This window comes from Carya illinoinensis, chromosome 7 (assembly GCF_018687715.1).
Source record: "Carya illinoinensis cultivar Pawnee chromosome 7, C.illinoinensisPawnee_v1, whole genome shotgun sequence".
NCBI classification, from domain to species: Eukaryota; Viridiplantae; Streptophyta; class Magnoliopsida; order Fagales; family Juglandaceae; genus Carya; species Carya illinoinensis.
In genome coordinates this window covers 20,562,501-20,585,252 of record NC_056758.1, presented here as the reverse complement: position 1 = coordinate 20,585,252, position 22,752 = coordinate 20,562,501, and the positions used below count along the sequence as shown (strand labels likewise).

The 22,752-nt window shown below is 37.1% G+C and overlaps 1 pseudogene; it reads right to left on the bottom strand.

The window, feature by feature from the left end:
* Nucleotides 1-5,247: 5,247 nt before the first annotated feature.
* Nucleotides 5,248-22,752, bottom strand: part of LOC122316238 — a 54,215-nt pseudogene continuing 36,710 nt past the window's right edge.

Here is a 22,752-nt window from a genome sequence, read left to right as displayed (position 1 = left end):
TATTTTATTTGTTCTTTTGCTTTGGTTTTATATTTCATGTTGATTGTTTGTTTTGCTTGCTTAGTTCTGTGCACTTTGTTTTCTTTCGTTCGATTCATTGAGGACTATTGATTGAGCTGAAATATTGCATGTTTTAACTATTTAAAACCAATGTATTTTAAATTCTTCGTGACACTATTATTGGTTTTAGATAAAAAAAAATGATTAATAAGCATAAATACGAGTTGTGATTTTTAATTGATTGATATCATGTTTATGCTTAATTATGATTTAATGAGACAATATTTCCTCACATATATAGTCTGTTTTTGATAATTTATTTTTGAGTGTTATTTCTTTCTTCTTATTTTCAGTTTAAAGAAAATTCAAAAGAGATCCGGTTGGAACTTATGATCAAAAATGCATACTAATAGAGAGGAATCGGTGCTTGAGTTTGGAGCTGGAAATACGTGATGAAGGAGAGGGGAACGTGGAACCGGAATTGAGGAAATTGATTGATTCTTCAAGAGGCAGCTAGTGGAGTAGTTGGCTGGGATTAATTATTCAATGCATGATTTGAGAGGGACCAACCGGTGGGAGAGAAAACAACCAATTAAATATTCAAGAGGCAAGTGGATGTTTTGGCTATTGATTTTTCTACTATAGGTTGAGTTAAAGGACGACACATGGAGAGAGAAGTGGGGGAAGAGACAAGGAGAGAGGGAAGAAGGAGTTGAAAGCAATTGGTGGGTGTAGAGTGAAAGAGATGGTGGGAAGTTGAAGAAATGAATTATATAAGAAAGTTGAAGATAGCCGTGATTGAAGGAGAGTGGGTGAGCAAAGCCGTGTAGGAGTTTTCAGCTGGAATTTTATTGTGCTTAAAGTATTAATTTGATTAGATGATTGGCACCGACGTGTTGTGTGAGGCAGCTGTATGTGCATATATATATATTGCTGGACGACAGATTAAAAGGGGGTCAGCTGGAGTGAGACCGGCTGGGAGTTGGATGTTAGCTGAGATAGGAATTTACGTGGGCCCTCATTAAAGAAAAGGAGGTGAGATGAGAGAAAGGAATTGGCTGGAAGAATTTGATTGGCTTCTTGGTTGATGGTAGGAGGGAGGAATCGGTAGGTGAGGATTGGAGGGGCAGCCGAGAGATGATTGAAGGGCTAGTGAGAGAGGGAGACGTGCCGCTGCATTAGAAGGAGCTGGTTGGACGTGAGCTACTGGCTGGACAGAATATGCAATGGGAAGAGGCAGCTAGCACACGGAATGAAGGACGTACGTGGAGAAAGCTAAAAACAGAAGGAAGGAGCTGCTGGTGTTGACGTAAAGTTACGGAAGGATAGTTCACGTTTTTGTAGCTGCGGGACGGACTGGTTTTTAAGGGAGTTATTTTTGGTTCAATTTCCTGTTTTATGATCCAAGTTGTTTTCATTTTAGCTTGAGTTTTATTTTAATATTATCATGGATAATGTTTGGAGTTTTAACTTTTATTTTATTTTCTTTTCTTTTCAGTTTTATGTTATTGTGTGGTTTCATTGTATTTTATTTTAATTTTATCCTGAACAATATTTTTATAGCACTTATAATAAATATGTTTGGCTAAATTTTCATACTAAGGTTAGAGGTGAAGTTTAATGATTTACATATTGTTTCCGAATCCACGTAAAATCTATTTTGCGAGCTTGATTGATTGAAAGATTTTATTTGGATAATTTGATTATCTATATACTCGTCTTGATTCATTGTGATTTCTGAATACAGTGAATGGTGGAGGAATCCCTGTGGTATTCAAATAGATTTGTAAATGTTTTAATCATCAATCGTTCACGCTCAATCATAAGCGTCTGTTTTTCTCGATCTTAAATGCTAAATCTACCAATTAAACGGAATCATTATTCTAGTTTAATTGAAGTAAATCGATCGGAAACAATATCATAAATTATTAGACGAATCCTCGAAACCTTAGTCTTTTTCCATTCATTTTATCAATCTTCATTTGATTGCACGTTTCTTTTCGTAATTTTGTTTCATTGTCTGAATTTATTTTATTTATCACAAAAGTCAATCCCTGTGGATTCGATCCTGTAAGATACTACAACACCTGTATACTTGCAGGTAAAACTGCACTAGATTTTTGATTCATTAATTTGAGTCAAAGTTTAGTCGCAACAACTATGTCTCTCACTAGTTGGGGGGTAGCATGTGTGCACATTTAAAAAAAAAACAAAACAAAAAACAAAACAAAAATAAATAAAAAATAAAAATAAATAAATATAAGATTTGTGAAATTTGAACATATTGGTGGAGTAGTTGAGCGGGATCATTTGTGAAGATTTATTTTCAAGCTTAAACATAGAGCATGATTTTTGATGCATCATATTTTGTTGATATGTGACTTGAAACATCGGGATGTTATGCTTATTGAGATGAAACTTGATAAAATTTTTGTAGAACGAAAGGCAAATTTTGAAGGACATTTTACACATGCTTACACTTGTAGTGTTCCTTATTTACCATTCATTGATTTAATACTGGAGAAGTAAACTGCAGGACTACCGAGGCATGCCAAAAAGAAAAAAAAGAGAGAGAGAGAGAAAAGGAATAAAGGCAACTTAGTGAACTTTCCTAAGTAAAAAGGGCTAGAAACAGTTACCCAAGACTTTGGGGGTTGAGTGTCCAACCTTTAAAAACAGAGCTGGCGTGAAAACTGCTAGACCCTTGGGCTTTGAGGTAGTTAGAATCAGCAATGATTAATCTTAAGGTTGAAAAATCCTATGACAAATCATGGCTAGTAAGGAGGAACACACAACCGGTTTAGCTCCACACACACATTTGAGTTCTGAGACATTTGCCTTAATTCTATGTGAAAGATTGTTGAGATAGTTTTGGTGAGTATAACCCTTGGGAGTTGAGTAGTAACGTGTCACTTTTGTGAGAATTCAAAATTGTGTCTGATTGTTTTTGTTTGAATTTCGATCTTTATGCAATATTCATCTCAATTAATTTTCACTTTTTTGCTCAAGGATTAGCAAAATGCTAGTTGGGGGGTGTGATTGAGCTGAATTTTTGCATTCTTAATGCTTTTAGAACCAATATATCTTAATTCTTTCATTACTTTATCATTGGTTTTATATGGAAAAATGAATAAATCAAAGTTGTGATTTTAATTGATTAAAAGCATGAATTTCTGCTCTAATTTTATCAATTGTTGAACTAGAAGCCACCACTCGATAGTGGGCTCGAGCGAGTTGCGGGAAAAGAGATCGCTCGAGTGGAGGCATTTGGCTGCTCGAGCGAATTCAGGCAGAGTCGAAAGCTCGACGTTCACTCGACAGGCCGCTCAAGCTAACTTAGGCAGAGTCGAACGCTCGAGGTTCGCTCGACACTCCGCTTGAGCGAATATCGTATTTTACAGATCAAGATTTATTCCGCCGTCAGAGTATATATATGTTTTTTTACATCTTATGACAGACTTTTTGGCCTGGAAAACTCTGTTTTGATTAGAGAAACACTTATAATTTATTTTTCCTTTGATTTTCGTTCAGATTCAGAGAGGAGGATTCATACAATTGATCATTCACGCAGCTACACAATTTTCATTGGATCATTCACTCACACTGTAGCAGATTGAAGAACTCCTTAAGGGGTCCACTTGCCACTGCAGCTTAGCCTCCTCCACCGCTTCGAATCTTCATCTCTGTTCAATTGGCTTGATCTTTCAATTCCCTACTTACTATTTCATTTCAATTTTAAGTTTCTAAATTATTTTGGAGAATTTTGATTTAGTCGTTTGAGTAATTTATTTGTTATTCATTTAATTCATGTTATTTATTTTTATCGTTTCGTTAAGCTTTCATTTTAATAGTGATTACAATTACGATGGTTTAATTTTAGAATTTGTGATTTGAATACAATGATGAACCCTAGAACATTGATTTTAGGGCTTTTCAATTTTCAGTGCATGTTTTGTCAATTACTTCCTAATTTTGTTTAATTCTTAATTTAGTTTTATTAATTTCTGAGTTTAATCTATTAGTCCTTTACATTCCAATCCGACAATCAAAATCTAAAAACATGAATCTAGTCCATGACTAGTACCCTTTTTTATCCATTGCACATACCATCATTTTATTTTCTCTTTGTGAAGTTTTTCACCCTTTTCAACGAGTTTGATTTTTAAGTAACTTTTCCTAAGGAGACGATCTAGGAATTTATTCCTAATTATTACACGATATCCTCCTGCACTTGGGATAGGTTTAGTGCTACTCATTTTTGAGTGAGTCAATAATCTTACCCCCGAAAGAAAGAATGTTACTCTTCCACCCAGCCAATTTTTTCTACAACTTTAACAACAAAGGTTCAAATAATTTGATAGTCATCCTTCCCACATGTAGCGGAACTCCCAGATTAGTGCATGGCCATTTCCCCTCCATAAAACCTGTGATCCTCAAAGACTCCAATTTTCTAGCAACAGAAAACTTAGAGGGGAAAAAAATAGATGACTTAGCCGGACTGACCATCTGCCTAGACATAGATTGGTACGCTTGCAAAGTCTTCATAATCTGCAGAAGAGATCTTTTACCCCCATTTGAAAAAATCAGCACATCATTAGCATAAAACAAATGAGAGATCAGAGTACCTCCATTAGTATTAAAAGGCTTTTACTCTTTCCTGTTGAAAATCAACATTAATCATACGAGAAAGCAATTCTTGTGATAAAATGAAAAGATAAGGTGACAGGGGATCCCCTTGCCTAATACGAAGGGAAGGTTTGAAAAAGCCCTTCAAAGAACCATTAAGCATCACCGAACACATAGGAGAAGAGATACAATTAAAAATCAGGCCCCTCCAATGATCTGAGAAACCCAACCTCTTCATCACCTCTAACAAGAACCTCCAATTTACCCCGTCATACGCCTTTACCCTGTCATACGCCTTTGCCATATCAATTTTAATCATAACATTACCACCTCTCACTTTCCTGTTCATACTCTGAACCATTTCTTGAGAGATAGAAATATTATCAAAAGTGCGTCGGCCTTTAATAAAGGCTGATTGTTCCTCAGAGATTATTTTCTTCATGATTGGTTCCAACCTATTCACCAGAACCTTGGATAAAATTTTATAAACAACAGAGCATAAACTGATAGGCCTGAATTGCAAAAAACCCCTTGGGTCATCCACTTTCGGTATCAACACAATATTGGTGGCACCAAAGAACGTAGTTAAAGGCTTACCCTCAAAGAATTCAATTGCCAACATCAATAATCTTCTTTGATAATATCCCAGGCATGATGGAAAAAACTAGCAGAAAAACCATCAGGCCCTGGACTACTATCTTGTGGGATTGACCAAAGCGCCTCCTTAACCTCCATCAAATTTGGAACTCTGCAAAGAAATTGATTATCATCCTTAGTAATAATAGAAGTTATAAGATTCATACCAGGCTCCTCAAAAGACACTGCCGATGTGGTTAATTGCTTCTGGAAGAAATCAACAGCCCCCTCAAGGACTGCTTCACCGGAATCAAGAACACTACCATCTTCAAGAATCATACTCTCTAAAGCCTTAAATTTCTTTTTACATCTAAGAGAAGCATGAAAGAAAGCTGTGTTTTCATCACCTTCACAAATCCACTTAACTCTGGATTTTTGACACCCCATAATCTCCTCTCTATGCAAATATTGGAGATGCTTTTGCTTGCATCTCAAAAGTTCAACTTTCATATCTTGAGTATAATTTTGTTGTGCATTATTCTCCAACGCAAGGAGCTCCTCTTCAATAACTTTAAGATCTACTTCCACTTTACCGAAGACCTCCCCATTCCATTTCTTCAACACTTGTTTCAATATTTTTAATTTTCTACTAAATTTCACCATCGGGCAACCTTGAAATTCTTGCCTGCAATACTCACTTACCACACCTAAAATTAGGATCATGCAAACACCACATTCTTTGAAAATGAAAAGGTGTAGGACCAACCCTCCTATCAACCCATAAAGAGGTAACCATAGGGCAATGATCAGACAAGGTTCAAGGAAGATACATCAAACAACTATTAGGAAAACTGGATAGAAAACCAGTATTCACCAGGACTCTATCAAGACGAGCTCAAATTCTTCCACCCCCTAACCTCCCATTACACCAAGAAAAACGATTACCAGAATAAGGAAGATCAACAAGACTACAATCTTGAATACAGCTATTAAACTCATCCCGCCCCCGAGAAGACTGACAAACTCCACCAATTTTCTCACCTTCCGACCGGATAATATTAAAATCCCCACCAAGAAACCATGGTATATTATCACCACCATCTAAATCCTGAAGATAAGACCACAGCACCCGACACTATTTGATGAGTGTGCGAAAGTGCACTCTATATACCCTATTATTGGACTAAAATGCTAAAATGTGAATAGAAATCATAGGAATTAATGTGTATTCTTAAATTGAATTTCTATTTACGTTGGGATACTCCTAAGCAGTTTTTTTTTATGTATAATTTCAGAGTTTATAAAAAGGTAAGTCAAGCCAGTCAAATTCAAAGGAGGACATTCATGGGGTTTGAGAGCAATTTAGAAGAAAAGAAAAAGAAAAAAATCACAAAATGAAACCATAAGAAGTCCAAGTCCGAAATTCGCTAGGAGACAGTCTGGACATACATTAGTCTTTTGACTGTATCTTTTTACTCACATATCAGATTGATGCAATTATCGATGCATTAGAAAGCTATCTTAAAGGGCTATAACTTTGTCTCTAATAAGGATTTCCAAATTCAAAATCCTGAAGGTCATACATGGCTGCCAAGATAAGTCCTAAAAGTTAGGCAATTTTTTTTATGCGGAAATTAAGAGGACATTAGGATTTCTTTCCTACCCTATATAAGCATATCATTAGTACGAAATGGAGGGGGAGGAAGAGGCACAAGAGGTAGATCTGAAGAGAGGAGAAAATCACTTCCATGGCCACCATTCGCTTCAGTTTTCTCTGGAGATTTTTGTTGTCCAGTATATGTATGGGTAACTAAATTCTCTAGTAGGGTTAGGGATGAACTTGCACATTAGATGGTATTTCTAATTTATTGTTAATTCATGTATTTGATTTTCAATTGCTAAAACTCTTTTGTTTTATCATTCTCAATTCATCGTTGATGTTTTCTTCTCCGAATAATCATAGAATTTATTGTGTTTATGGATTCAGTCATGCTTTTTCTATTGAATGGATTAGTTCTTTGATTATGATTGGATCAATTATTTATCTATATTGATTTAGTTTTTTGCTGCAATATCGCTTCCTGAGTATATTATCGTCATTGGATTTTATCAATAGGGGTAGTAATTCACGTTTTTTAAAAGTGGTGAATGTTTTTTCAAAGGGTTACATTTGATTTAAGTCTGGTTTATAAATCTATACCTTCCGATTGGGAATTGCGGAAATTGAGTTCCTAATTGAGTTATCCAATGAATTAAGAATAATTAAAATACCAGATTTGTGCAAGGGATTCCCGACGCTCTAGTGTTTGTCAAATTTGAGTATTTTTTCTGTTAATCACTTTGCTTCACTTGAATTTACATTTAAAATTAATCTTTGTTCTCTATTACTTATTTAATATTTTTTTCTTTAGTTTCTTTGTTCCTCTTGCTATTCTTTTAATTTGCCTCCCTGTGGAATCGACACCCCAAAGCTGTGCTACAACTATCGCGTTATTCTTTGGACGTAATCAAATTTTGGCGCCGTTGCCGGGGAGACGGTAGAAGAATTGTGAGATAGTTTTTCTTTTCAACAGTTTGTAAAGGCGGTAACTTCGTTCCCTATTTTAGCTTGCTGCATCTTGTTTTTATTTTCTTTTTCTTTTTGTAGTTTTTTTAGTGTTGCATTTTTCTCTACCTTGCATGCACAGGTATAGAGACGCCTTGGGTCGGTTTGCTTGTAGACCTGTGTTAGAGTCAGAGTTTAATTTTTTTGATCATTTGTTTGATAATTCTTCTAATTCTAAGAAAATGAGTGAACACGAAGATCAACCCACTAGGACCCTTCAGGATTACCTCCACCCTACACGCACAGCCACACCATCATGCATCATGTTTCCAGCTAATATTCACCAATTGGATTTTAAAACAGGGATGATATAGTTACTCCTTACTTTTCATGGCTTGGAAAATGAAAATCCATATGTGCACATTAAGGAGTTTGAGGAAGTAGTTGCGACTTTTCATAGTCAAAATGCAACTGATGACATTGTGAGACTTAAGTTCTTTCCTTTCTCTTTGAAGGATAGAGCTAAGAGTTGGCTATAATCTTTGAGACCACGATCTATTGGGTCATGGAATGAGATGACTCAGGTCTTCTTTAATAAATACTTTTCCCAACATAAGACCAATGCTTTAAAAAGGCAAATCTCCACCTTTGTACGAAAGGACAACGAGACTTTGTATCAGTCTTGGGAGAGATTTAAGGAGCTATTGAGTATGTGTCATCACCATGGGTATGAGAATTGGCACTTAGTGAGCTATTTTTATGAGGGACTTACACCTAGAGAGCGTCAATTTGTGGAGATGATGTGTAATGGTGAGTTCTTACAGAAAGATCCTGATGAGGCCATAGAATACCTCAATGAGCTTGCTGAGAAAGCTCACACTTGGACTGGACCTAGTGCTACTGAGAGCACAAATAGGTCACGACCTGCAGGAAACCTAAATGGTGGTGGAATTTACCATCTTAGGGAAGAAGATAACCTAAAGGCTAAGGTTGAGATGATCACTAGGGAGCTAGAGGTGTTGAAGAATAAAGACTTAAAGCCAACACACATGGCTAATCATGCAGAGTCTTTTGGACAATGTTTTGTGTGTGGTGAGGTAGATCACCTTGCCCAAGAGTGTCCTGATGAAGTGTTAGAAATGCATAATTAAGCTGTTTTAGTGGGTGATTTATTGCATCAAAGAATGGTTGAACACTTAATTATGCATCAAAATTTTAACACTTAATGGAAATTTATTGATGATAATATTTTGCACATCAAAGTCTCATATTTGCTCTTGAAATACGTAAACTATAATATCATTTCATTTATATATTATAGGGCATTTATGGAAGGAAAGAAAGAGTGGGACCTATAAAGAAATAAAAGAATTGATTATGAGTGGAGCAAGAACACTCACACAAGCAGCATCACATGGACAGCAAACAAACTCACTCGGACATCACATGCACACATGCAGAAAAGTGACACACCCACTCACTCGGATGTGCAGCAGCTGCTACAGCGGGAGAAGAGAAATCACACATGCAGAAAAAGACCACTTCGGATAGCAATCATTCGAAATGCACACATGCAGAAAACGTGGACCAGCTCACACATGCAGACCAACATGCAATACACATGCAAAACAAGCAAAGCATTCGGATTCACACATGCATGCACACATGCACACATGCAGACGTAGAGCAGCAGGAGAAGAAATGGACGTAGCACATGCAGCATCATTCAGACCAGTTCACACATGCAGAAAAGTGCAATACACATGCAGACCAGCAGAGCATTCACACACGCTGTACAGCAGCAGAAAGCCTTCGGACAGCAGCACACCACACGTGCTGACCATTGCAAGATAAATAGAACCAAGCACATGGCTGGAAGACAAGCTGTTCACTTCACCTTTCTTGCTTCTGCACATGGAAGTTGAACGTACAACAGTAGAGTTTTTTTTATTTCTTTTTCTTTTTCATGTGGACGGGAAGCAGCAGCAGGAGATTAGCTATTTAGCTGGAAGCAGCAGCAGAGAGGAGGGGAGCTTTTGCTTTTACTTTTCTTTCGTTTCAGACGCTAAGGAGTAGAGTAGTGCAGAGTTTTTATTCCATTTCTTTTTCTGTTTGAGAGAAGGCGGTTTGTTTTCATTTTTATTCATTCCTTTTGTTTTCGCTCGGCTGTTTTTTTTTTTGTGGTCTTTTCGTTTACGCTAGACCTCATTGCTGCTGGTTTTCATTTATTGTATTATGCTTTTCTTTTCTTTTTACAGTTCCAGACCTCGTTGAGGAATTCGGCAACATTTTATTTTTCTTTCCTGTTAGTTTAGACCTTGGCGGCTAGGAGGGAGCTTTGGTTTTTACCTTTTCGTTTAGACGCTAGGCAGTTTTTAATTTGAGGAGTCAAATCCATTTTTTTATTTGTTCTTAGTTCAGATCATTGTTCGGTTGGGAGTATATTATTTCTTTGAATTTTTCTTTTACATTTCAGACGGAAGGCCCCCCCTCTCTTTCTCTCGGGTTTCATTGTTCTTTTGGCTGTTTTCTTCATTACTTTAGAGACGTAGGGGAGACGGTGGCCTTGCGGCGATGGTTTCATTTTTTTGCTTTACGTTGTAGTGTTTTTCAGTTGTTATTTCAGAGGACTCATTTTCAGTTTTATTATTTTTTTTGTTGCCCAGTTTTCTTTCCTAAAGTTCTTAGTTGAGTTGGGGTGGAGCTTGTGGTTTTATTTATTTATTTTTATTTCTTCTCACAAATTTTTTTTATGGCTTTGCTTAGATTAATCTTTGTTGTTAGAATTATCATGTGTAGCTAAGTTTTGAAGCTTGGGTTGTGGAACGAAGCTTGATTTGTTTTGGATTCTAGATCGATGCAATATTTTGTTGTTAATTGTTGATTTTACTATGTTACTAGTCAGATTTAAATTGAAAATAGATTGCGGCTCTTGCTCTTGTTTTGTTGTTAACGTAAGGCACAAAAAAAGCTAGAAAACTATCAAGGCCTCTCTCAGTTGTTCGTTAATGTGTGTTTGACTAGTAAAGTAGAGAATCCATTAGGAAAATATTGCAAAACTTGAGCTTAAATTTGTATCTTCTGATTAGCAATGCCTTGATTGGATTGTTAATTGAGAAAATTATCTAGAATCCGAAATAAAGAGTCTCATACCCAACCCAAGTGTTTGTTAATTTGTTTGTTTTAGAAACTCTAATTTCAACTTCGATTATCTTCTTGCATTGCATTTGAATTTTATTTTCATCTCTCATACTTGATTCATTTGTTACTCACAAATCTCTTATACGCTTTGATAACCCATTGTCCCTGTGGAATACGATCTTGGACTTATCCTTGATACAACTTGACACTTCTACACTTGGAAGCACATTCGACCACGAGTCATGTCCCACATTTGCTGAGATGAGAGGGATGTATGAGGAACAATGTAATGCCTTAGGTATGTACATGAAGCCTGTTGCACCTTTCTCTGATACCTACAATCCTGGATGGTGTAATCACCTCAATTTTAGCTGGAAGTCTGAAAACTAGTCACCTGCACAACCCCCTAGATCATATCCTGCACCATATCATGCACCTTCATCTTCTAGGAGTCCTTTAGAAGACACTTTGCATGCTTTTATTGAGACACAGAGTAAAACTAATCAAAAGTTTGAATCTTTGATTATGCAGGTTGTTGAAGAAAACAAAGAGATAAAGAGTCATATATCCAAGATAATGAGCTCCTTGAGTGTGAATGAGCGTGGCAAGTTTCCTTCTCAAGCTCAATCCACACCCCAAGGTCAGCATATGGCACAAAAGAATTTAAAAGAAGTCAATGCCATTATGACAAGAAGTGGTAAGTCCTTACACATCCCAACAACTGATAAGCAAGAGGATGTTGAAGAGGAACAAAGCAATGATAGCACCGAGTTCCCCAAGGATGCCGAGGTAATCAAGAGTCCAGTTAAGGTACCATTTCCTCAAGCTTTAAAATCTGGTATGCGAAATTTGGATCCTAGTAATGAAATCTTGGAGAACCTCAGGCAGGTAAAGATTAACCTTCCTCTTTTGCATGTTATTAAACAAGTTCCCACTTATGCAAAAGTTCTTAAAGATTTGTGTATAGTTAAGAGGAAGCACCATGTTAAGAAGACAGCATTTCTGACAGAGCAAGTTAGTGCTCTAATTGAGCAGCGAATTCCTCCTAAGTACAAGGATCCTGGTTGTCCAACCATTGCATGTAATATTGGAAATCATGAGTTTGGGCAAGCCTTGCTAGATCTAGGAGCTAGTGTTAATTTGATGCCTTATTCCATTTATTTGTAGCTTGGTTTGGGTGAAATTAAGCCTACTTCTGTCGTGCTTCAGTTGGCTGATTGTTCAGTTAAGAAACCGAGAGGGATAGTTGAGGATGTTTTGATCCAAATTGACACGTTTTATTATCCTGTTGATTTCTTAATTTTGGACACTCAATTAGTTGTTGAGTCTAACTGTAAAGTTCCTTTCATATTAGGTAGACCTTTCCTTGCTACGGCTAATGCACTTATAAATTGCAGGAATGGGTTGATGAAGTTATCTTTTGGAAACATGACCATGGAGGTCAACATTTTCCATATTGAGAAGCAGCCAACAGATGACGAGTGCCACCAAACGTATATGATTGATGCACTCATTGACAAGGGAGTTCACACAACTCATGATTTTGATCCCCTTGAATATTCCCTTATGAATTCTGAGTTTAATACATCTGTTAGTGATTCATCTGATGTTATTGATATTTGTGCTGTTTTTGATGAAACTCGGGATTATGGCACACAGGTTTGGCAACAGAAATTTGAGGAGTTGCCTAAAAAATGTGGAAAACAGATTTCTGTAAGTATGAAAGCACCAAGAGTTAAATTGAAATCTTTGCCTAAGTCTAAAGTCTATAAGGTTAAAATGAAAACGTTTCATGATAAAAATATTCTTAGGAAGAGGTTTAAACCTAATGACCGAATATGCTTATATGATTTTGGATCTCACAAGCACAAAGGAAAACTTCGGTTTAGGCGGACTGACCCATTTCTAGTGAAAAATGTTTTTGTAAATGGGGTGGTAGAAATAGAGGATCTTAAGGATGGTCGGATCTTTAAAGTAAATGGTCAACGCGTTAAAATATTAATTGATAGGCAAGTTCTGGAAGTGGAAGACATTCCACTTGTGGATCTAGTCTATCAACCTTGACCACACCACCAAGGTATGTGTTTCTTTATTTATTTTGTTTTGCTTTGTTTTGTTTTTGTTTTTTCTTATTTTCTTTCTTTTCCTTTTTGTTTGTTGTTGTTTTCTTTGTTTTTGATTACAGGATAGTTTCATTTCATCATTTCAGATTACCATCTTTGGTGTTTAGTGAGCTACCCACGTCACTCATTAGGTGTATTCTACCATTTTCAGTTACTCCCCATTCAATTTTGATTCTTAAACATTGAGGGCAATGTTTCATTTAAGTTGGGGGGTGGTGGTGCAAATTCAGTATTTAAAATGCTTGTTGGAACTCTGCGGCATATTTTCATGTGTCAATTTTGTTTAATTTGCATCACACGTGCATCATTTTCACATGTGTACTCATTCTCATTCATAGCCAACGGGAAAATCATCCCTGATTGGCAGGTGGTCAGAGGTGTCCTCAAATGTGAGCCTCGAGAGATGGTCAGCCACTACGTTCTCCACTCCTTTCTTGTCTTTGATGGTGATGTCAAATTCTTGCAAAAGTAAAATCCATTGTATTAATCGTGTCTTAGCATCCTTCTTTGTAAGAAGGTACGTAAGGGCTGCATGATCTGTAAAAATAATAATAGGAGAAACAATCACATAAGCATGAAATTTATCCAAAGCAAACACTATAGCTAGCAACTCTTTTTCAGTGGTGAAGTAATTCATCTGAGCACTATTTAGAGTTCTACTAATGTAGTAAATGACAAAAGGCTTTCCCTCCCTTCGCTGTCCAAGTACAGCACCTACAGCAAAATCACTTGCATCATACATAATCTCAAAAGGTAAAGTCCAATCAGGGCTGCATTATGGGTGCTGAGGTAAGCTTGCCAATTAGCATTTTAAAAGCCTCTTGACAATCTTGTGTCACTCAAATGGGGCATCTTTAGCTAAGAGGTCACATAGTGGTCTAGATATGGTGGAAAAATTCTATATGAACCTCCTATAAAAGCCCGCATGACCAAGAAAGGATCTCACGTCCTTTACTGTCCTAGGTGTAGGCAACTTAGAGATTAATTTAATCTTAGATTGATCTACCTCTATCCCCCTAGAAGAAATAATATGCCCTAACACATTACCTGAAGGTACCATAAAGTGGTATTTTTTCCAATTCAAAACCAATTCCTTCTCCTCACAACGAGTCAACACCCTCTCTAAATTCAATAGGCATGCATCAAAAGTAGATCCAAAAATAGTCAAGTCATCCATAAAAACTTCCATGCAATTTTCAACTATGTCACTAAAAATGTTCATCATGCAACGTTGAAAAGTAGCAGGTGCATTACACAATCCAAATGGCATTCTACGAAAAGCATAAGTACCAAAAGGACAAGTGAAAGTGGTTTTATCCTAGTCTTCTAATGCAATTTCAATTTGATAATAACCAGAATATCCATCCAAGAAACAATAGAAAGGATGACCAGCCACACGCTCAAGAATTTGATCAATAAAAGGGAGAGGAAAATGGTCTTTCCGGGTGGCAGCATTCAATTTTCTATAATCAATGCACATTCGCCACCCAGTCACAAGTTTTGTAGGGACTAGCTCTCCCAGGTCATTCTTCACCACAGTAACACCTGACTTCTTAGGAACAACCTGTGTAGGACTTACCCATTTACTATCAACAATAAGATATATGATTCCTGCATCTAATAGTTCAATACTTCATTCTTCACCACTTCTTTCATAGTAGGATTAAGCCTACGCTGGGGGTCTCTACGAGTGCTAGTTCCTTCCTCCAAATTAATTTTATGAGAATAGACCAGGGGACTAACACCTTTTATATCAGCAATGCTCCAACCTAAGGCTGACTTATGCTCACTTAGGATCTGAATTAATTTCTCACCTTGAGACTCAAACAATTTAGATGAGATAATAACAGGAAAAGTATCACCTGGACCAAGGAAAGCAAGCTTTAAACCCTTAGGCAGAGGTTTCAGTTCAACTTTGGGTGCTTCCACACTTGAAGGAATTTGTTTTTCCTGTTTCTCAGGCAACTCCTCAAACATCGGTTGCCAGGCCCGAGTGCCATAATCCTGAGTTTTATCAAAAATAGCACAAATATCAACTACATCAGATGGATTATTGATAGAATCAAACTCAGAATTAACAAGAAAATACTCAAGGGGGTCAAAATCATGAGCTATAGAAACTCCCATTTCTATGAGTGAGTCAGTCATGTATGTCTGGTGGCTCTTGTCATCATCTTCTGGCTGTTTTGCAATATGGAAGATATTCACCTTGAGAGTCATGTTTCCAAAAGAAAGCTTCATGAGCTCATTCCTGCAGTTAATAAGAGCATTAGCAGTGGCAAGGAAATGCCTACCTAAAATCACAAGAATTTTAGTAGTATCAATAACAGAGCTAGCGTTAAGGATTAGGAAATAAACAGGATAATAAAATTTATCAATTTGAATTAGAACATCCTCTACCACACCCCGGGGTACTTTGACTAAACGATCAGCCAATTGTAATACCACAGTGGTTGGTTTGATTTCTCCCAACCCCAACTGCAAATAAATAGAATATGGCATTAGATTCACGCTAGCTCTTAAATCTAGCAAAGCTTGCCCAAACTCATGATTTCCAATGCTGCATGCAATGGTTGGGCAACTAGGATCCTTGTACTTGGGAGGAATCCACTGCTCAATTAGAGCACTAACTTGCTCTGTCAGAAATGCTATCTTCTTAACATGGTGCTTCCTCTTGACTGTACACAAATCTTTAAGAACGTTTGCGTAAGTACGAACTTGTTTAATAACATGCAAAAGAGGGAGGTTAATTTTTACCTGCTTGAGATTCTCTGAGATTTCATTGTTAGGATCCAAAGTTCGCTTATTCAGTTTTAAAACTTGAGGAAATGGTACCTTAACTGGGCTCTTTATTACCTCGGCTTCTTTGGGTAGCTCGGCACCACTATTGCTTTGATCCTCTTCCACATCCTCTGATTTGTTCGTTATTGGGATGTGTAATGACTTACCACTTCGTGTCACAATGGCATTCCCATTCTTCAAATTCTCTTGTGCCATGTGTTGACCATGGGGTACGGATTGAGCTTGAGAAGGAAACTTACCTCGCTCATTCATACTCAAGGAGCTCATCAATTTGGACACTTGGCTCTTTATCTCCTTATTTTCTTCAACAACCTGCGTAATCAAAGATTCAAACTTTTGGTTAATCTTACCTTGTGCCTCAATAAAAGCATTCAAAGTGTCTTCTAAAGGACTCTAGAAGATGAAGGTGCATCATATGGTGCAGGATATGATCTAGGGGGTTGTTAAGGCGGCTGGTTTTCAGACTTCTAGCTAAAATTGGGGTGATTACGCCACCCCGGATTATAGGTATCAGAGAAATGTGTAAAACGCTTCTTGTACATACCTAAAGCATTACATTGCTCCTCATATATTGATGGGAACCAAGGTGGAGCTATCCTTAAAGATCCCTTGAAAATTCCAGATGGGCCAATTACAAGATCAAGAGCCAAGAAGATCAAGGGAGCAATGCAAGGATTGATGCAATCCACTTGGGATGAAGCTAGGAAGAGCCCAACACTCAAGATGGGCTTAAAGGAAAAAGAACCAGTTTTGATCCACTTGATACAAGCTATGGAAGACATGACTTAAAGATTGGGTCTATTGTTGTTAAGGCTTTCAATTTGTTTAACGGTAGTTTATTATTAGTTTAGAAGAAGTGGGCTTGAGGATGCTTGGTCCACGTATGTCTTATTTCTAATGGACTAGGGTTATTTTTGGGAAGGCCTTGTATTTTTGGCCAAGGGTTTATTTCGAAAGTTATAATTTTATGTCTTACTAAGGTTTCAGAAGTAACTGTAGCGCGGCGTATGGCACTGTTCACGCTATAGTACCCGACACATTGTTTACTTAGAGTTTTTGGGGATTGTCTATTTAAACCACTTGTAACCTCATTTGAGGGACAGACTATATGGAATTGTCATTGAGAGTTGAGTTATCTCCTCTTGTTCTTCTTGAACTTCTAAACTTATAAAGGGTAAATCAAAACCTTTGTGGCATTCTTCCTTTGTAATGTAGGTTCTTGAGACGGGTTCTTCAATGGGTCTAGATTTTGATATAATCTAGGTTCTTTGAACGAGTTCTCATCGGGTCTAGATTCTCCATCCATATACCTGAGTTTGGCTTTCTTGGGATTGTTTTTCCAGTATTGTTGTTGGGTCTCAAAGCAAGTCTATTGGGGTTCACATCATTTGGTAATCAGAGCAAGGTTTCCAATCAGGTGTAATTCTATCTTTTATCTATTGCATCTTTAATTCTAGGGTTTCATTGTTCTAGGGTTGCAAAAAAAAAAAAAAAAAAAGTGCAGAAATTCATTTTTCCTAGGACTAGCAGATTACTCTATCATTTTGGTTTCATGTTTATCAACATTGGTTGGCTAAGTTGCTTGTTTGAGGGCTGCCAACATTTACACCATATAGAGGTTGGAAATTTCTGGAGTTTCTTGCATCATTAAGTTTGTCAATTCCTTGGAGTGTCGTTTCATTGATTCTCTTCTATTTCCTTGTCAATTTTTATGTGTTTGAATTCAATTGTTTGATTGTTACAATTGAATATTGCTGTTTGTGATTGAATCGGTGAGAAAAGAAAAGAAAAGAAAGGAAAAGAAAAGAATAGAAAAGAAAAGAAAAGAAAGGAAAGGAAAAGAAAAGAAAGCAAAAAAAAAAAAATGAAAATTCGAAAAAAAAAAAGAAGTTTAGGATTCCGAATTTTTTATCATCAAAGGGGCTGCATATATCTTTATAGTTGGTATATTGTCTTGTGAGTACTCTTTCCCTCGTAGCATTTCCTTGAGTCTTGTGTCATTTTATTCTTTCTGTATTTTCTCTTGTTAAGAGTTTCTTGGACCTAATTACTAGTTGGAATAAGACAGGTTTGTATTGTCTTGATTTATAGTTCAATTAGTTCTGAAAGAACTTGAGTGGGAAAACTCTTGAGGTAAAAGGCAAGAGAGTGTGAGATCATTATTGGGAAAAAGCCAATTAAGAGTGAAACACGAGTGGAGTGCTATTATTCGAGTGTAAACACGTAAGGGAGCGTGTGAGGTCTTTTCCACTAATAGTTTTTTTGTGTGCAGCGCGTACGATGTCTCATAAAAGTGACTCATCACCAAAGGGGATGGCAGATAACTCCTTTATGTTGCAGGCTATGCAACAACAGTTTGAACGATTGAACATGATGTTAGGGGAAGTGAGAGATAGGATGGTTCAACAAGATGAAGTAATTAAAAATTTACATAGTGAGAGAGATAGGAGGAGACGTGAACCTAGAAGAGAACATGAGTATGAAGATGAAGGAGATGGTGAGGATGAGGAAGATCTAATTTCTGAAGTTGGGATGGGTAGGCATAGAGGAGTCAGGCATGAAAGAGGATTTAGGGGAAACCCACGGGGTCGTGATGGAGTAGATAGGGACCTTGAGAGCATCAAAATGAAAATACCATCTTTCCAAGGTAGAACTGACCCTGAAGCTTATTTAGAGTGGGAGAAGAAGATAGAGTTGATCTTTGAGTGTTATAGCTATTCAGAGGAGAAGAAAGTAAAGTTGTCAGTAATTGAGTTCACTGATTATGCTATTATTTGGTGGGATCAATTAGTGACCAATAGGAGGAGGAATTATGAGAGGTCTGTCGAGACATGGGGAGAGTTGAAAGCTCTCATGAGACGGAGATTTGTACCTAGCCACTACTATAGGGACCTCTACAAGAAATTACAAAATCTTACACAGGGGTCTAGGAGTGTGGAGGACTACCATAAGGAGATGGAGGTGGCTATGATACGGGCGAATGTAGAGGAGGATAGGGAGGCCACTATGGCTAGATTTTTGTGTGGTTTGAATAGGGAGATAGCCAATGTGGTTGAGTTGCAACATTATGTAGAAATAGAAGACATGGTGCACATGGCTATGAAGGTGGAGAGGCAATTAAAGAGGAAAGGGACATCAAGATACACTTCAGTTTCTAGCACTCCTTGGAAACCAAAGTGGGAGAAAGATGATTGAGCTGTAACAAAGGCAAAGACAGAACCACCTAAAGGAAACGATGAAGGAACTAGCAACAAACCCAAGTTGGCATCCCAACCTTCTAGAAATAGAGATATTAAATGCTTTAAGTGTTTGGGTTCAAGGCACATCGCTTCTCAATGTCCAAACAAACGTGTGATGATTATGCGTGACAATGGGGAGGTGATGACTGCAAGTGAGGATGATCGTGATGAGATACCTGAGTTGGAGGATGCTAGTGATGATGATGGAGTAGAATACCCCGTAACAGGTGAGTCCCTCGTTGCCAAGCGTGCTCTCAACACACAAATTAAGATGGATGAAGCAGAGCAACAAAGGGAGAACATTTTCCATACTAGATGCCACATCAATGGCAAGGTATGTAGTATGATAATTGATGGGGGGAGTTGTACTAATTTTGGTAGCACTACATTAGTTGAAAATTTGAATTTACCTACCTTGAAACACTCTCGACCATACAAGCTGCAGTGGTTGAATGATTGTGGGGAGGTTAGGGTGGATAGACAAGTGTTAGTTACTTTTTCCATTGGGAAGTATCAAGATGAAGTGCTTTGTGATGTTGTGCCTATGCATGTTGGCCATATATTGTTGGGGAGACCATGGCAGTATGATAGGAGAGTGATACATGATGGATTCAAAAACATGTACAGCTTTGTAAAGGAGGGCAAACCAACCAAGCTTGCTCCTTTAACTCCAAGACGGGTCTATGAGGACCAACTGAAACTGAAAAGTGAGGTTGCTCAAAAAAGAAAGAGTGAAAATGAGAGTGATAAAAACAGAAAGAGTGAAAAAGAGATTGAGCAAAAAAGAAAGAGTGAAAAAGAAAAAGAGTCCGCTGAGAGAAAAGGAAAGACAAAAGTGAGTTTCTATGCAAGAGAGAGTGAGGTTAAGAGAGCTTTCTTAGCAGATCGCCCTATGATTTTTCTTGTCTATAAAGAGTCTTATCTTAATCTTGATGAAACTAACCAACCTCTTCCTAGTTGGCTGTTTCTTTGTTGCAGGAGTTTGAGGATGTATTCCCAGAGGAAATGCCTAAGGAGTTGCCACCCATTAGAGGCATTGAGCACCAGATTGATTTCGTGCCCGGGGCTGCTATTCCAAACCGACCAGCTTATAGAAGTAATCCAGATGAGACAAAGGAGCTTCAGAGGCAAGTTGAGGATTTGATGAGCAAGGGTTACGTGAGGGAGAGCATGAGCCCATGTGCAGTACCAGTACTTCTAGTGCCTAAGAAGGATGGGACGTGGCGGATGTCCATTTATTACAGGGCGGTTAATAATATCACGGTAAAGTATCGCCATCCCATTCCTAGATTACATGATATGCTCGATGAATTGCATGGCTCATGTATTTTTAGTAAAATTGATCTTAGAAGTGGGTACCATCAAATTAGAATGAAAGAGGGTGATGAATGGAAAATTGCTTTTAAGACTAAGTATAGGCTTTATGAATGGTTGGTTATGCCATTTGGACTTACAAATGCGCCCAGTACTTTCATGAGATTAATGAATCATGTCCTATGTGCGTTCATAGGCAAGTTTGTGGTTGTGTACTTTGATGATATCCTAGTGTGCAGCAAGGACTTAAATGAGCATATTGAGCATTTGAGATATGTGTTTAATGTGTTGAGATGTGAAAAGTTGTATGCTAATTTCAAGAAATGTACATTTAGATTTCACCTCTAGTATCTTACTCTTTTAACATCAAAGATGGCAGGAAAATCAATCAAAAATTTTGCAATTTGTCAAGCAAGAGTTAGGCGTTTACTTCAACCTAAAGCTAAGACCTTGAGTGTGTGTGTGATATAGTCAATTTAACCTCAAACCACCTGCAAACTCAGATAAAAGTAGAACAACCAAAATCAAAAGAATTCTCTTAAAACTTAACCCCATAAGTTCAATTTTCAGAAATCCTCTCCACTAATGTAGTCAACATCAAAATCAGAGATCAAAAGGTCTTTAATAAAGTTGTAATGATAGGCCACAGGGTGAGGGTTAAGAAAGAACTGGATATGGGAAATCAAATCAAACTGGGAAAATACTTAGTGAAAAGAACATTAAAAGAGAAACCCACATGATTCAAATCATAGCTCTTTCTTGGCAATATGCTCATACTTGTGGCATTATTATTGTTGTAATCACTGATTTAATACCAACAATTCCCTTAACACAATCTGAGGTAATTCACACTCCTCTTAGCGACTTCTTTTTTTCTTTTTCTTTCTCTTTTCTTCTTCTTCTTCTTCTTCTTCTTCTTCTTCTTCTTCTTCTTCTTCTTCTTTTTTTTTTTTTCAGTCACTTCCTTTCTTCTTCTTTTTCTTCTTCTTCTTTGATCAAACAAAGCAAATATAATACGGTTCATCATGAAACCAATTTTTCTCTTTTAAATGTAACTCTCCACCAAAGTATTTTCTCAAATTATCAAAGGTAGATTCATTGTTTTTCAGGCTTAGAGCTGGCATGGTTTATGTAGTTCAAAGAATAAATAAAGGCTTATGAAGGCTCAAGGGGGTTGACTATGGAAACACACCATGTAATGATGGCATGACATTTAGGACGGCTGGGAAAGCTTTTTGGTTATGCCAAAGAAATGCCTAGATCATTTCTCTAATATTTGATCTCAACTAGGATTTCGCCTCAAGGACCCATCAACGGATTCTAGAGCAAAGCAAAATCGAACCTCCCTCTTTCAATTAATTCAACTTCTTCTCTTCATAAGCAAAATGGAATAAGAGAAAAACGACTATGTGCTCAATTGTGTTCAAGGTCAAAGATTTAAACCAAAGTACCCACAAAACTTCACTTGACATAAAAGAAATTTTTGAAATTTTTTCTCAAAACCATCTTCAATCACAAATTTCAGAGTCATAGAGAATTCAATCTTACTCCAATGCATGCTTGGTAAGAGAATGAAACATCCCATCAACAATCCAAGACTTAGAAAACAAGAGGATCAAATGATTATAGGAGTTTACACCCCCAAACTTAAACTAAACAATGTCCTCATTGTAATGCAAAAGTAAAAAGTATTGCAGAAATAAAGGAACTTCCCTGGTTTCATGGTGAATCTTCCGTGGATTAGAATTTTTCAGCTCTTTATTCATGCTAAATAAACCTGCATCAAAAACTAATTTATTAAAACTTAAATAAATAAAGATAATAAAATAAATGAAAGAATGAAAGATAGATCTATGGGTTGCCTCCCATAAGCGCTTGTTTTAAAGTCTACAGCCAGACTTTTCAATCATCATCAATTAGGATCTCCCAGAGGAATAAATGCATAATTCCTCTCCATTTGCTCTCCATAGTAGTGCTTCAATCTCTGACCATTAACTCTGAAAATATTCTCAGTCTTGTCCTTCAAATCTACTGCTCCAAAAGAGTAAACTTCATGAATTGTATAAGGACCCGTCCATCTTGATTTCAACTTTCCTGGAAAGAGTTTGAGTCGTGAATTGAAGAGTAAAACTTGTTGTCCTGGAGCAAACTCTCGCCTAAGAATCTGTTTGTCATGCCACTTCATCGTCTTTTCTTTATAGATCTTTGCATTTTCATATGCATCATTCCTGAACTCTTTCATCTCATTCAATTGAAGAAGTCACTTTTCACCTGCTGCCTTCAAATCAAAATTAAACTTTTTTACAGCCTAATAAGCTCTATGCTCCAACTCTACAGGAAGATGACATGCCTTTCCAAACACTAGTCAGTATGGAGACATCCCGAT